Consider the following 17,087-nt stretch of genomic DNA (forward strand, 5'->3'; position numbering starts at 1 on the left):
GTTTTTAGTCTTTTCTTGTGACATGAAAATTAAATATAGATGCCTCTATTTTCTGTATTATACTGCTTCTTACAATTAGTGAAATAGTGTGCATGATGTGTGCAGAAGTGGATTTACCATGAAGCTGCAGAAGCCACAAATGCCGACTGTTGCTGGGAGCTGTGGAGTGTTCTCGGTGGCGAAGGGAAGACCGACTGTGCTTGGAAACATCAACACAGTAATCTCCCGTTATCCAAGGGGGATAACATTCCAGGACCCCCAGTGGATGCCTTAAACTGCAAATAGTACTGAACCCTATATATACTTTTTTTTTTCCTATACATATATACCTATGATAAAGTTTAATTTACAAATTGGGCACAGTAAGAGATTAACAACAATAACTAATAATAAAATAGAACAACTATAACGATAACTATAATAAAAGTTATGTAAATGTGATCTCGCTCTCAAAATATCTTATTGTGCTGTACTTACCTCTCTTCTTTTTTTTTTTAAACATTATTTTTTCTTGGTTCCAAGTCCAACTTCTACAGTTTTTTTTTTTTTTCAGTGAGGAAGATTGGCCCTAAGCTAACATCTGTTGCCAATCTTCCTCTTTTTGCTGAGGCAGATTAGCCCTGAGCTAACACCTGTGCCCATCTTCCTCTATTTTGTATATGGGACACCACCTCAGCATGGCTTGATGAGCGGTGCATAGGTCCGCACCCAGGATCCGAACTTGCAAGCCCCACGCCGCCAAAACAGAGAGTGCGAAATTAACCACTATGTCACTGGGCCGGCCCCTCACCCTTTCTCTTTTGATGATGTGAGATGATAAAATGCCTATGTGATGAGATGACGTGATGTGAATGAGTAGGCATTGTGACATAGCATTAGGCTAATATTGACCTTCTGACTATTGTCAGAGGATTAGCTTCCAGACCATGGTCGACCTCCAGTAATTGAAACCAGGGAAAGTGAAGCCATGGATAAGGGGGGCTACTGTATATGTGTTTCTGGTAAATTGTCTAAAGAGACCTCAGAGGAAAGGGACTGGAATCTCTAAATTTTTAGTAGTTTGTTGTGATTTTTTTTCTATTCTAAATAAATATTCCCTTTTATGTTTCACTTTTTTTTTTTTCACGAATTTGCGTGTCATCCTTGCACGGGGGCCATGCTAATCTTCTCTGTATCGTTCCAATTTTAGTATATGTGCTGCCGAAGCGAACACTATGCTTAACTTTATATTTGTAATTCTGTGTGCTTTTTTAAAAAAAAGCACCCCCCACAATTGAATTACTTTAAACTCCACAAAACCTGGATTTGCCCATGAATGTATGTATAATATCGTAATTTAACAATAAGAGAAAAGCATGTAGATAAATTTCAATTCACCTAGAAGAGTTTTCTGGAACAGAAGGGGTCCTCTTCTTCCAGTAACTTCCAGAAAAAGTTATTCTTCTTCTGTCTGGACCTTAGCTTTTTCATCTTAAAACATGCAGATTTGACTGGCCCCATTAGATCCCTTCCAACTGAGAAAATCTTGACTTCATATCTGTCTTGCCATACAGAATATTTCCCAATAAATAATATTTTAAAGAAAGTCCATAATGAATCCACATTTTTAAACTTTTAAGTCTTCAGTACTGTGAATAATTACACCCACCCTCCTAAGTATTTATTTCATAAATGTAAATGAACAAATATAGTTCTTAAGATAAAGCACACTAGTTATAGCATGTCACTATAGAACTAATTTGCTTTATAAGGGCAGGAACATTTCTTCTGGTGGTTCTAGTTCAAAGTGACCAAGATAAAACTACATGCTGATTTTCATTTATATCACTACTCAAAATAATCCATTCTGAAAGAGGAAGAGGTATTTTTATAGTCCCAATGGGACCAACTAAAATCTTTATGTAAACCAAGTTGTTTTAGAAAGTATGAACAAAATAGATGAGACATTTATGAGAAATAAATCATTGTTTCTCTTCTGAGCTTAGACGACAAAATCTGAAAAGACTTTAATAGGAAAAAAATTGATAATCCAGTTTAGTCCTCAAACGCAAGAACAAAAAAATCAGGGGTTGGAGCCATTTCTTTTCCAGTGGTGAATTCTACAACGTACTGTGCCTTGCTGGGCAGAGGGTAGGTTGTTGGAAATATGACAAAACAAGTATGATGGAGTTAGGACTTTCTGAGCTGGAAGGGACCTTATGGAGCCAGTCAAATTTACGTGTTTTAAGGTGAAAAAGCTGAGGCCCAGACAGAAGTGTGACCTGCCCAAAGCCACATACCCAGATGAGACAAAACCGAGGCCAGACCCTGTGACCACAAGCGTGGTGCAGTTTCTCCCTTACCAACCTGAGTTTGCAAAATCATTTAGAGTGCTTTCATACTTCAGTACTCAACTAGGAGCTTATGGTACAAACATGGAGCAAGTTTTGCTCTACCCAATATTAAATTTTATGATCAAGTTACAGTAATTAAGATAGTGGGTATTGGTGCAAAGCTAGACAGAGACTGTGGAACACAATGGGATATCTAGAAATTAAACCCACACACATATGGAATCTTGATGCATGAAAGTGGTGGATTTGTAGATTAGAGGGTAACAATGGCCAATCAATAGTGCTTGAACAAATGGTTATCCATATGAAAAAAAAACTGGATCATTACTTCAAACTCCACACACAAAAAAAACAATTCCAGGTCCATTAAATATAAAAAAATAAAACTATAAAATGTTTAGAAGAAAAATAAGAGAACATGTTTATGACATGGGGATAGGGAAGTATTTCTTAAACAAATCACAAAATCACAAACCATAAAGGAAAAGATTTGTTAATTCAACCACATTTTAAAAATGCATCAAAAGACACATAATATATTTATATAGGTATATTTATTTGTAAAAATTTATTGAACTATACCTTTAAGATTTGTGTACTCTATTTGTATTTATTATACTTTAATTTTTTTAAGTTTACCAAAAACAAGACACTATAATAAAAGTGAAGAGGTAGGCCTCACTCTGGCTAAAGATATTTATAACACCTATAATCAACAAAGGGTTATTATTCAGAATATATAAATTACTTTCTCAAATCTAGGAAAAAAGATGAATACTCAAATAGAAAAATGTGCAAAATATATGAACAGGCAAATCATAGAATAGGCATCCTGAATGGTCAATAAACATGAAAAGATGTTCAGCCTTATTGGTCACATATAAATGAAAAGGAAAATCATGAGAAAACATTTTACACGTACTCAATTAGCAAACTTTAAAAAATCTGGTAAGACCAAGTATTGGTGAGAATGTAGAGTACCAGAAACTTTTATACATTGCCGGTAGGAGTAAAAATTGGTAAAATTTACTTAGGAAATTTAGGAAATATCCATTAAGTTATACAACAAACGCCATAATCCAGCAATCCCTCTCTAAGTAAATACCAAAGAAATTCTTTTACATGTTCACAGGGAGCCATGTGCAAAAATATTCATAGAAGCATTGTTTGTAATAACAAAAATGTGAACAACCTAAAAGACCAAATAGCAAAAGAACAGATTAATAAATTGTAGGATAGTCACACTATATCATACTATATGGCTGTGAAAATAAATGAACTAGACCTAAATGTATCAACATGGATAAATTTCACAAAAATAATGTTAAATGGAAAAGAGGAATTTACAGAAGGATGCTTACAGTATGATTCTGGGTCATAGCCTAGCTTTATCCTTACTGCGAATTTACCAAAGCCCTTTGGGGAGACTGCAGGCCAGGCCATGTGTGAGTCTTGAGAAACACCGGGCTCACCACAATTGGGACATTTGGCAGGGCATGGTATGGGCAGGTACTGAACATCAGGCAGGAATATGGTCTGTATACACTGCTTCTAATCTCAGCTTGGCTAACCTCCAGCCCTCAGGAACAGGCTCAAGGGAAATGAGTGTCCTCAGCTGACCCAAACAGGAAGAGGAGAGATGCAACTTCATCTGCTCATGACCTGAGAAATCCAAGTACAGATAAGCATAGGGCCAGGGTCACCCAGCCATTTTTAGGTCAAAAGTCAGTGACATATATGCCTCTGAGTCACATTGCTCCAATCTGGACTTTAAGCTTCATATACAGCTGTCATCCTGGGAACTCCCTTCACCATCATCCTGGGGAGTCCCTTCATCTTACTGCCAGGTTGTGTATCCTGTATTTTGTACCCTATGTCTTCCTCTTTCTTCATTTACTCAGTCATTTCAGTGGAACATATCATTCCACAACTTTCTAAGAAATTACTTTTGGGAGATAAAAGTTTTGAATCTGAAAATGTCTTGCCTTGACGCTTGATTCATAGTTTGGCTGGATATAAAATTCTAGTTTAGAAACCATTTCCTTCAGAATTTTGAAGGCATTTCTCCACTGTCTTCTAGCTTCCAGTGTTGTTGTTCCTTAATGTGAATCTCTTTCTATCCATTGTGCTGAGAATTCACTGGGCCCTTTCAATTTGGAAAGCTCATGTCTTTCAGTTCTGAGAAATGTTCTTGAATCACCTTGTTGATAATTTCCTCCTCTCCATTTCTTTTCTTACCACTACTTCTTTTATTCAGATTTTGGAATTCCACTCCTCATTCTTTATTTTTCTCATTCTCTTTCTCTCTCTCTCATTTTGTTTCTATTTTTATTTTTTGGTCTACTTTCTGGGATAATTCCTCAACTTTATCTTACACTTGTGTTGAGTTTTCATTTCCGTTATCATGTTTTAAATTCCCACGAGATTTTTTGTTTTCTCTTAATGTTGCTTTTTATAGATTTCTATTCTCATTTCATGGACACACTATCTCCTCCTAACTCTCAGAGGATAATAATGATAGTTTTCTTGAGATTATCTTCACTCTGCATAACTGCCATTTCCTCCAAGATGCTTTTTTTCATTTACTTATTTAGTTTCTAGCTTTTATGTTAGACCCTTTCCTTGAGCATCATGTTTAAAGGCGAGGGGGGAAAAGCTGATTGGAAGTTCTGAGTATATGGGTGAAGCTTCTCTGTAAGGTGGGAGCGGGGCTCCCATGTCAGGTGATGTGGCTGAACCCTCTGCGGGGAAACCTGTGATGTGGTATCTTTAGGTTTTGCTCCTTCACTCGTCAAATTCCCCAGAGTTTCTTTAGTTCTCCTGCCTGCAGAGGAAGGCTTGGCTGCTGGTATTTGGGAAGCTGAATGGGAGAAGAGAGCTAGGGAGTTTCAGCAATTAATACATACATTTATTTAATCAATCCCCTTCTTTCAGATATAGTATCCACACTCTCAATAAATCATGCCTGGTTTTCTACAGTTCAGACACTCTCTGTTTTATCGTCTCCAGAGAACAAGTGTTCACACTTCTGCTGTGGTGGTAATGGGAGATCTCAGGATCTGAATGCTTCCGACCAATCCTCTTAAGCCTTCAATCAGTCCTCTTTAGGTTAGCCCCTGCTTCTCCTCTCCCCCCCACATCCTTGATGCCACCAATTTGGAGGCTTTTCAGGATTGTGTGGTGTAAATCCAATTGGTTCTCATCTTTCCCCAATATCAGTTTAGGATTTGGCTTTCTCAGGTTTACTAAGTCAATTCCCGCTCATGCATCTTCTTCTCAGCTTTTAAAATGCTATTGCTATGGATGCCCCTTGGCACGTGAAACAAAATATAAACTAGGCCTGGATGTAAAAGGATGAGATCAACCAGGAAGTGTCTGTTGTGTGTGATTTGTAGGTAGGTTCTCGCTGTTCAGTTTGGGGCAGACAGTCGTATTCTCAATTTTATGCCCTCCAATAAAAATTCCTCTATGTGTAGCTGAAGTGGGAGTTCAGAAGGGATTGAAATGATATGTGTGTAGTCAAGCCACCATCTTTATGTTTAAAGAATAATATAACTACTGTTTATTTCCTTACATCTTTTATATATCTTTATCACAGAATTAATGAAAAGTTTGAGAAACTACATGAAGTTTAGAGAAAGGTATCATCCTGCTTCTCTATACACAGATATCTTGAAAATTTCCTCTAAGTTTAGACAGGGCAGAGTTATGGAGCTTCTGACCATAAAGTCCAACTCTCTCCCCCTTATTTTCAAGAAGAACAAACTGTCCAGGGAGTTGACATGATTTGCTCATGAACATTAGTAGCAGAACTAGAATTATCAGTAAAATCTCTTGATTATGGGTCAGTTCTTTTGCTAAGTATCCAGAGACCTCAGTCCAGTGTTTTTTCAGAGTAGACTAAACTGTTTCCCCAAATATTCAGTCCTTCTGTTTAGTGTTTTTCCTACTGATAACATTCAAATCATTCAAATTTCTTATAGGTTCCACCAATCACATCATAATCAAGAGGAACTAAATTTATACACATTGCTTGAAACAATCAACCAATCAGATATTTTTGTGTAAAAAATCTATTTTTAAATACGTAAGAAAATGGGAAAACCTTAATCAGTTTCTCATGGTTGATTAATCCAGACTGGCTCAGATCTTCTTCATATTATCGCTTAACTAATGATAGATATATACATCAAATACAGTTTGCCAAGAAAGACCTGGGTGTTTCACTTGGTTTGGGGCACTAGATGTCAAGTCATACGCTTTCATTGTTCCTACAGATGTCTTCAATTTTATACTCAGACTTAACATTTCCATTCTCATGGGTGATGTGTTGCAACATCCCCTCTGCTTTTCCACGTCACCTTGGGAACACAGCCATCTTAGGGATTCAGGAAGCACACACCCAAAAAAGGATTCAATTGTGAAAGTTCATTCCATTTAAGCAAAGTTGGTTCCCTGCCTTTTCCCCTTTGCAAGCTATTGGACACAATAGCTTATATTCATTTTAAGACTTCAAGAATTGAGGACTCAGCCAGATTTTTCAAAGCAAAGAAAATAATCAGATGGTTTTCATATCCCAGAGTTTTAAAATTCTGCCAAATAACTCCATAAAAATGTCTAAAACACAGACACACACACACACACACACACACACACACACACACACAGAGGAGACTGAGCTACTGGGAAAATATTTCAGAATAAATGAATCTTTCAGAATGTTTTCACTTATTATCCTTTTTTTCCACAGAAAATTTTAAAAATCCGCTTACTCACTTTCACTTCAAGAATCTAAACAGAATTTGTAAATGCTTGAGTAAAAAGCAAATAGGACAAGGAAAGGAAGATTCCACTCCTCAGACACATTTTTTGTTTTTGTTTTTGTGAGGAAGATCAGCCCTGAGCTAACATCCATGCCAATCCTTCTCTTTATTTTTCGCTGAGGAAGACTGGCCCTGAGCTAACATCCATGCCCATCTTCCTCCACTTTATGTGGGATGCCACCACAGCATGGCCTGACAAGTGGTGCGTTGGTGTGTGCCCGGATCCGAACCCAGGCCGCCAGCAGCAGAGAGCGAGCACTTACATGCTACACCATGGGGCCGGCCCCCCTCAGACACATTTTTAAATTTAGCAGCAGCAACACTATCCTCAAATGAACACCATTCTCTATTGATTGTGTTCATGGATTGTGTTAATATTTATTCTATTGTTTGAGGTTAAATATAATGCTAGAGTCTGAAACTGCAATGCAAGATGATTCGCAGGTTCTTAATTTGTGATTTTAAATGTGAGCACAAGGTAACATTTGGCAGGGCTTTATTTATTTTATTTTTTGTGTGTGTGTGAGGAAGATCAGCCCTGAGCTAACATCCATGCCAATCCTCCTCTTTTTGCTGAGGAAGATCAGCCCTGAGCTAACATCTATTGCCAATCCTTCTCCTTTTTTTCCCTTTTTCTCCCCGAAGCCCCAGTAGATAGTTGTATGTCATAGCTGCACATCCTTCTAGTTGTTGTATGTGGGATGCCGCCTCAGCATGGCCAGAGAAGCGATGCGTCAGTGCGCGCCCAGGATCCAAACCGGGCCGCCAGCAGCGGAGCGCACGCACTTAACCGCTAAGCCATGGGGCTGGCCCCTGGCAGGGCTTTATTTTTACCTGTGCCTGGTGTGATCCAGAATCACCTACTGCAGTGCAGGAGGGTAAATGGTTGGAGAGCAGCTGCCTGCCATTAAATTCATCTGCTTCTCAAAAGCATTAGAAGGAGTTGAGAATGCTGCAAAACTCAGCCTTGTGCTCTCTCTTAGTTCAATCTCTCAGGTTCAACCCAATGTACCCAATCTCCATCCTTCTCCTGGGAATGGAGAAAATACTCCTTTCATGAGAACATTATGTACGTTAATGAAGGAAAAACAAAAACCAGGGGGAAAACAGATATGTATCTACACAGACTAGCTCCTGCCTGTGTTATTCCTCTTCCAGATCTCCATGTTCCTGTAAGGGGTGAAACTGGAAATAATAGCTAACAGTTATGAAGCATTTTCTACATCCTAGGCTCTTTCACATGCTGTCTCATTTAATCTTCGCACACACTACAACATGGAGACCATTGTTATCCCTGTTTTACACATGAGAAAATTGATGCTTCGAGAAATTAAGTAACTCTCCCAAGGTCACTCAGCCAGTAGATGGTGAGCTAGAATCAAGTCTTGACATCCTAAATCCAGAATCATCATGCTTATTCCATCATCCTTGACTGAGAATCACCTCATAGCAATTGCTAGAACAGCTTCCCCCAATATCAGTGGCCTAGTTTTCATTAAACTATAAAAGTGATCCCTGTCTTACGAGTGGGCACCATATTGAGCCTAATATGGATCCTCTATGAAAGAGTTATCTTGTGAAAAATAACTTTGGTGCATAAATCATAATAAAGGTATGAGTATTTTTCTTTTTCTCTTTTTTTAAATTAATTAATTAATTTTTTTTGGTGAGGAAGATTAGCCCTGAGCCAACATCCATTGCCAATCCTCCTCTTTTTACAGAGGAAGATTGGCCCTGGGCTAACATCCATGCCCATCTTCCTCTACTTTATATGGGATGCTGCCACAGCACGGCTTGACAAGTGATGCATCAGCCCTTGCCCAGGATCCGAACCTGCAAACCCAGGGCCACAGAATGTGAACTTAACCACTACGCCACTGGGCTGGCCCCTGAGTATTTTTCTTTTTAAATCAACTTGATTGAGGCATAATTTTTATACAACAGTATGTACCAATATGATTTTTGACAAATGTCTATACCTATGTACTCTCACCCCAGTCAAGATAATCAATATTCTCATCATCTCAAGAAATTCCCTTGTGCAGAAAAGAAATTCTCTTTTGCAGTCAATCCCCACATATACCCCACAGTCTGCCCCAGGAAACCACTGATCTGCTTTTTACCATTATAGATTATTTTGACTGCACTTGTTACTTCAGATAAATGGAATCATACAGTATGTACTCTTTTGTATCTAACTTTATTAGTCTGGCATGTTTATGAAGTCCATCCTTTTTTTTTTTTTTACATGTATCAGTAGTTAATCCCTTTTTATAGCCGAATAGTATTTCATTGAATGAAAATGCACCAAAATTTTTCACCCATTTACCTGTTGATAAACATTTGGATGTTTACAGTTTGGGCTGTAATGAATACAGCTGGCAGAAACATTCACATATAAGTCTTGGAGTGGAATTTTCTGGGTCATATGATAAATATATAAGTGTTCCAGTTGTTCCATATCCTTACCAACACTTGGTATTATGTCTTTTTAATTTTAGCCATTCTGGTGGGTGAGTAGTGGTATCTTGGTATTTAAATTTACATTTTCCTGATGACTAATAATAACTTTGACATCTTTTCTAGTGCTTATTGGTCAAACATATATTTTTTTCTTTTTAATATATATTACAAAGGTAGCAAACACTAATAATATTTTGTTTACAAATTAAAGAAAACCAAAGGAATGATACACCTATACTTTGTATCTCTCTACAGAAGAGGTTGTTCATGATCTTTTCAGTTGCAATCTGTTTTATGAGACACTGGGCTTCTCTTCTAGGTTTGGGCAGCAGCTGCTGCTTCCTATATCTGAAGTCCTGGTGCTCCAGCACACAGTGGATATCCCCAAAATGTTTGAATTGAAGTGAATTGAATTGAAGTGGCTGCACTTACACTCATCAGGTAGAATAGAAGAAGCTGTATCAGAGGTTGGGAGGATGGGATTCTATTTTACCAAGGTTTATCTACAGTTATCCATTCTGATAAAAGCATCATTTTCTGTGTATTTTATTGTCTCACATGTCATCATTAACTATTTAATGTCCTTGCACTCCATGATGACATAGACTAAGAGACTATATTTGCTTCAAAATAAAATCAGTTACAATCTATCAGCTTCTGTTAGGTTAAAAAAATCTTACTTAGCACTTCAAGGTAGCTACTACTGGACTCCTTTCTCATGTCACAAATTGTTTGACCTTCTGTGAATAATGCCCGATGGACTAAAGGGAGAGCGCCCATCTGTGGCTTACTCCTGACTTCTAGTTTTCCTTTAGCCTTCTAATCTCCCAGATGCCCAGTGAGTTTACGCTGCTTCTAGCCTCTCGACTGTAGATCTCATTACTATCCAACCTGCTTAACCTCGAAGCCCAAAGGAGTAAAGATTGAAATTTACAGGTCCTGTGGTAGGACAGGATGATGGGAAGGAAAGTTACGAACTTGGGCCACCTTTTTTACATGCTTCGAATGTAACATTAATGTCCCATGATATGCCATGTTCAAACTTTGCACATAACCCCTTGTTTTTAAAAGACAGTAATCAATCCCTGGGAAGATACATATAAGCTTTCGTTTACTTCATGTGAATATTTCAATAACCTACAAAGAAGTGCATAGGACAAAACTCCAGATGTACTCGATACGTTTGCCAAGGTGGGCCAGTCACTACACTGTAACTTAACACTGCATAGAATTTCATGCCATCTGCAATTTTCTAAACAAACCTAAAAATAAAGCCAAAATCCATTTGAAATTGTTAGAGAAAACCTATCTAAAGCTTCTGCAAATAATACAACAAGCTATAACCAATGTTATAACCAATGCTTCTTTTAAATACTTATTATTACATTATACAAGCATATTTTTACAATAACAGCAACAAAATCTACTAGGACAGGCCGGCCCCGTGGCTTAGCGGTTAAGTGCACGTGCTCCACTGCTGGCGGCCAGGGTTCGGATCCCAGGTGCGCACCGACGCACCGCTTCTCCAGCCATGCTGAGGCCGCGTCCCACATACAGCAACTAGAAGGATGTGCAGCTATGACATACAACTACCTACTGGGGCTTAGGGGGAAAATAAATAAAATTAAATAAAATTTAAAAAAAAAAACTACTAGGATGAGAATCAAGAAACCCGGAGTCTTTTGTCTCACTTCTGCCACTCACTAACTTTGAAACTGTGGACAAATCATTCCTTCTCCATGTTGGAAATTGGGATTGTTATAAATGTTTCTCCCTCTTGAGAATAATAGGGAGATAAATATCTGCAAAAGTGCCTTGCGTTGCAACATACATCAAGGTATTATTATTTTTAGTACAGAAAGCCTAGAAATAAATACCATATTGTCCTAACATTTTTATTATTTTAGTTGGTCCAAATTACGTTTCTTTGTGGGACTTTTCTTTGGCTCTTTGTGCAAGAGATAGTCAATAAAGAAAAAAGTCATGTGAAAACAGAGAAATAAGAAGAGGAAATAAATGAGACAACTCTGATTAACATATTATGCTAAAAATTACTTTGAGAAATGAAAGGGGGATTCTAAATTAGATAGCTACAAGACATGAAATCCCCTTATTGAGCTACTTCAAACCAAAGCCCTATTAGAGACAATGAAGCTATACATAGAACATGTCATTGTAAAAACTGAGTAACAGAAAACTCAAATAGCTGAATGGTCTCCATGATTAGAAATAAACAACACACAGTAGTGAGTAAGTGGATCCCACTGTCAAGAAAGTATGTAGATCTCCCTAAGGGTTGCAATGTTGTCTCCTGATTCTCCTTCAAAGTGAAAGGTTAAGCATCAGAAGTTTCTGGACCTTGATCAAAATCTGAAATCTTGTGGGGCCCAGGCCTGCAGATTTTTAGCCAGGGGTTGACAACTGAACCTCAACAGTCAGTTTCATTTTCTATCACTAAGGACAAGGGCCTCTAAAGGCAAATAGCATCAATCTTAAGATTTTATATCTAGTTAGTGAAAACTCATTTAGCACATTGGAGGATTATGAACAGCAGCTATTGTTTATTTTCATATTTAAAAATATAAAAAGATTCAGTACATTTTTCTGAAAAACGTAAATGCTAAAAAGATACAAAACTTAATGAATTGTATGGATAAAAAATTGACTCTTCTTAATTTGCTAGGACAAGAGATTCTCTCTTGAAACTTGAGAAAGGGGCACTTAGGACAAAAGGAAGTTCTACTTTGAACCGTGGGATTCATAGGCAGAAGTTATCATACTGTTTATCACACAAGTACTACAATTTTCTGAGTACTTGTCTAAATTATCAGTTCCTAGAGGGCTGGGTCTTAGTCACTGTTGTGTCCCCAGCAACTCAGCACCAGGCACATGGAAGGTGTTTAACAAATCTTAACTCTCATATAGGGCCCTTCCCAGGCCCACTTCTCTCTTGGAGAGTCTGTGGTCTGTGACCCGAAAACTAAGACTACTTCTAGCATGGGAAGATTGTGCAATTACTGTCAAGTTCCAAGGGTTGCTGGAGAAAAGGCAAGGAACAAAGCAGCAGCACATACTTTAGTCACATCTGCTTTATTTGTTTTCTGTTTCCACAACAATGACACTTCACCTCTCACTCTTTATGATATAGAGAATCTGGTAAATAGCAGTCTCAAGAAAAATGCAATGTGCAGTTTTGAGTGGGCACCTCAGACATTATTTTCTTAATTTCTGAAGACAATGAAAGTTGGTCTTTAGCTTATGTGTATTTAATTAATAATGCTAACTATAAACACTACTCTTACCCAAAATAATCTTCATATTAGAGATATTATTCATAATTCCAACACCCTTTTAACCTGAGACAGTTAAAAATAATATAAAAGACCTATATCTGCATAAAATAAATATATATTATGTATGCATATAAATATAAATATATACACATACGCACATATATAAACAATTTATAATATAAATTGTGATTAGAATGCCATGGACAGATAAATAAAACCAACTCTCAGTGGGAGGAATAGTTAATAGATCCTAAACCAGTGATTCTCAAAGAGTGGTTTCTAGACCAGCAGCATCAGCATCACCTGAGAACTTGTTAGAAATGCACATTCTCAGACCCCACCTCAGATCTACTGATTCAGGAACTTTGGGGCTGGGGCCCAACCATCAGTGCTTTAACCAGCACTCCAATTATCAAATCCACACGTTGTATGCCTTAAACTTACACAATGTTGTATGTCAATTATATCTCAATTAGAACAAAAAACAAGCCCTCCAAGTGATTCTGATGCACACTACAGTTTAGGAACAACTGCTTTAATATGTACTACTATCTTTATTTTACCAATGAGGAAAACTGGGCTCATGTATAACCCAGCTAATGGAGCCTGAGACAAGAGCCAGGCCTTGTGCCTCTGAATTCTATGTGCAGTATTGGAAGAAAAGATTCAACTTAAGAGCCAGAAAATCTCTGATTCCTAAGACGGATGCTTTTTTATCTGAGGCAGAAAAAAACTAGTTAAAACTTCTTAATCTTCAGGGAATTCATCTGTGATACAGGGAAAGTAATAATACACTAACCTCAAAAAGGTTTTGGTGAGAAACAAATTAGATAATGTGTAACCATGACTTTAGGCCATAAAGAGTCGTAACATTTTGGTCATAATTATTTCTATAGCCTTTGACCTTATGAGAAAACATATTCTCAGCTGCTAGTCCACATTTCTAGCTACAAGATATACATGAACTTTTAAACATGATCTACTTCTAATTTTGGTTTCTGCTATGATAAGTTTTTCCTCCAACTTGCAAAATTACATCAACTATAAAATTACTATGACCCATATTTTGGTATAGAGAAGAGAGATAGCGCTATGTGGCATTTTTCTAGAAAAGAAGCAAATGATTTTAATTTTACAAAAAAAACTTCTCTAAGATTAGATTGATGTATATCTTATGCTTTTCAACTCACAGAAGTCACTTTCACAAGCTAATTACTATTCTATATTTATTTGATACAACTGGCATTTTCAATGTATCATTTATTGCATTCTAAGTGGCCTTTATATAATAATCTCATAAACTGCATATGTGTTCACTTTTTTAAAATAACTTTAATTTTGTTATAAGGTATTATAATACCATTATAAGTAACTGTGAAATTACAAAAATATATTTTAAAAAAATTTCAGACCTATGTTGCTACCAATCAGCAATAGCTGCTTTTAACATTTTGGTTTTCATCTTTCCAAAATTTTTTATATGCACACATCTCACTCATACATATTTTAACAAAAGAAGAGCAACTGATTTGAACATTTATCAGTATATTGTGAAAATATTTCCAAATAATCATTTGTGCTTCATTAGTTCAAATGGCCCCATTGTATTCCACTGGATGGATGAACTGGATGGATGGATAAGCAATTAACCAATCACTTATTATTGGACATTCAGATTTTCCTAATTATTTCACTTTTATAACCTAAGATTCAATGAACACCACATACTGATTTAATTTTCCTCTCAGACTACATTCGTAGAAGCAGAGTTCCTGGATCAAAGAGAAGCACATTTTTAAGGCTTTTGATTCATATCTCAAATGGCCCTTACAGAAAGATTGTACTAACTCTTACTTATCAGTAGTACATGTTTTCCAACCTCCTCCTCATTGGAAAAAATTTTTCCTACTCTAATCTGACAAAATTATGTCAAAATATGTCAAAAATAATATTTTATTATTTTAATTTGCATGTATTTGATTACCAGTGAGACTGATCACATTTCATATGAGTAGCAGACACTGTCAGGCCCTCTCGTATTCCCCTGTATCCACCTCTACAGCCTCTGGCTGCTTACTCCACTGCTGAGGGTGTTTCTTCAGTTGTCTAGCAGTGGGAAGTTGTGCAGGGCTACTGAGAAGTGCCAGAGAATTAATACCCCCAGGAGCAGCCTCAACTAAGTTGAGGGATAAATATCTCAACGATACCCCTTAGGTGGGATAACTGGCGAATGTTCCACACCCTGTCCCAGAGTTCCCCAGCAGGACTGAGCCCCAGGTGCCCACAGAGGAAATGGCTTTATGACTCACCCTTTGTTGGCTTCCTTCCCTTCCTTGTCTCACTTCTCCACTTCCTATCTGTGTTTTCTAGGATCATCTCCCAAATAAACTACTTGAACCTGAATTTTTATCTCAAGGTCTTCTGATTTGGGGAACCCAAACCAAGACAATGTGAGCTTTTTTTTCCCCTTATTTAGTCAATATACCTGATCATTCATGCATTTTTTCCCATTTTGATATTGGAGTTAGAATTACCTATTTTAAAATATTAAGAAGGAAAAGATATTTGTGAAGGGCAACGCTGATAGATCACAAACCAGGAGCTTAATACATAATTACAGTTACCACCAAATTGTCTTAATAAACAGGTTAAGATTTAAAGTATTACAAGTTATGAATAATAACTATTATATTCAAAGTTCATTACCCTCTCTTTATCTTAAATGTGCCATATTGAGCTCAAGATTTTCTTGGAGGTATAAATGAACTAAAATGTAGGAAAAGGGAAAAAACTAGCAAACCATGGTGAGGAGAATATCTTAGGCAAGGTATACCTAATGTGTCATTTGAGTGCTGTAAGGAAGAAACATTCAACAATGTAAATATGCTCATAATAGACTGCCATCACTTTTAGGGAGAGATTAGGGCTCAGTAGGAAGTCTGTGGAGAAGGTTTAGAATGGAGAGACATTTTGAGTCAAATGATGTTTCTTATATCTAAAATCAATATAGTCTTTTTTTTTGTGTGTGAGGAAGATCAGCCCTGAGCTAACATCCGTGCTAATCCTCCTCATTTTACTGAGGAAGACCGCCTCTGAGCTAACATCTGTTGCCAATCCTCCTCCTTTTTTTTCTTCCCCCCCAAAGCCCCAGTAGATAGTTGTACGTCATAGTTCCACATCCTTCTAGTTGCTGTATGTGGGACGCGGCCTCAGCATGGCCGGAGAAGCAGTGCGTCGGTGCGCGCCGAGGGTCCGAACCCTGGCCGCCAGTAGCGGAGCACGCGCACTTAACCACTAAGCCACAGGGCCGGCCCAATATAGTCTTAATTAAAACAAACAATCTCCCAAGATGGCTCTGAAAGACAGTAAACAATGTTAAACTAAACTGGGTCAGAGCCCAGAAAGTCAGCTAGACTGGAAGTACATGCAACTAGGGAAAAAAACAAAAAACTTTCAAAAGCAACTAACCGTTTGGAATGGGGGGAAGAGGCAGGAGAGGGGATGCAGGAAACAAAAGAAAATTGCCAGTTTTCATCTTGCTTCGGGCCAGGAATTAGACATGATCACTCCAGCAGAATCTGTCTAGAGGCCATTCTTCCAGCTGCTCACTTTTTTTTTTTTTTTAAATAATTTTATTTATTTATTTTTCCCCCAAAGCCCCAGTAGATAGCTGCACGTCATAGTTGCACATCCTTCCAGCTGCTGCATGCGGGACACGGCCCCAGCATGGCCGGACAAGCGGCGCGTCGGTGCGCGCCCGGGGATCCGAACCCGGGCCGCCAGCAGCGGAGCGCGCACACCCAACCACCAAGCCACGGGGCCGGCCCCGGGCCGGCCCCCAGCTGCTCACTTTAAACTAAGACTTTGCAAAGGTAAAACAAGGACAGTCTAGACAACCTAACTTGCCTTGCATGGATAATGAAGGTTTTTAAAGAGGACACACAGAATTCAAATCTACAAGAGTCAAATTTAAAAGCCTATTCAGGGCTGTGACTGCCCCCAACTTCCATGCTACCTCCAGAGGAGTTAAATAAAAAAAAAATTCGTGACTCAGTCATTTTAATGTATTTTATTAGGACAGATTGTAATATTTTTCTGAACTTACAAGATACATGAAGGCTATATGTCTACACAATAGCAAACACCCAGAAGAAATGTAGAAATTTCTGTCCAGA

At 37.8% G+C, this 17,087-nt stretch overlaps 1 non-coding gene across 1 annotated transcript; it reads right to left on the reverse strand.

The window, feature by feature from the left end:
- Positions 1-1,106: 1,106 nt before the first annotated feature.
- On the reverse strand, positions 1,107-1,213 carry LOC131407750 (U6 spliceosomal RNA). The gene has a single exon (XR_009220618.1). It is a non-coding gene; the product is annotated as a U6 spliceosomal RNA (small nuclear RNA).
- Between the last annotated feature and the right edge of the window lie 15,874 nt (positions 1,214-17,087).

The sequence above is a fragment of the Diceros bicornis genome, chromosome 6 (assembly GCF_020826845.1).
Source record: "Diceros bicornis minor isolate mBicDic1 chromosome 6, mDicBic1.mat.cur, whole genome shotgun sequence".
NCBI classification, from domain to species: Eukaryota; Metazoa; Chordata; class Mammalia; order Perissodactyla; family Rhinocerotidae; genus Diceros; species Diceros bicornis.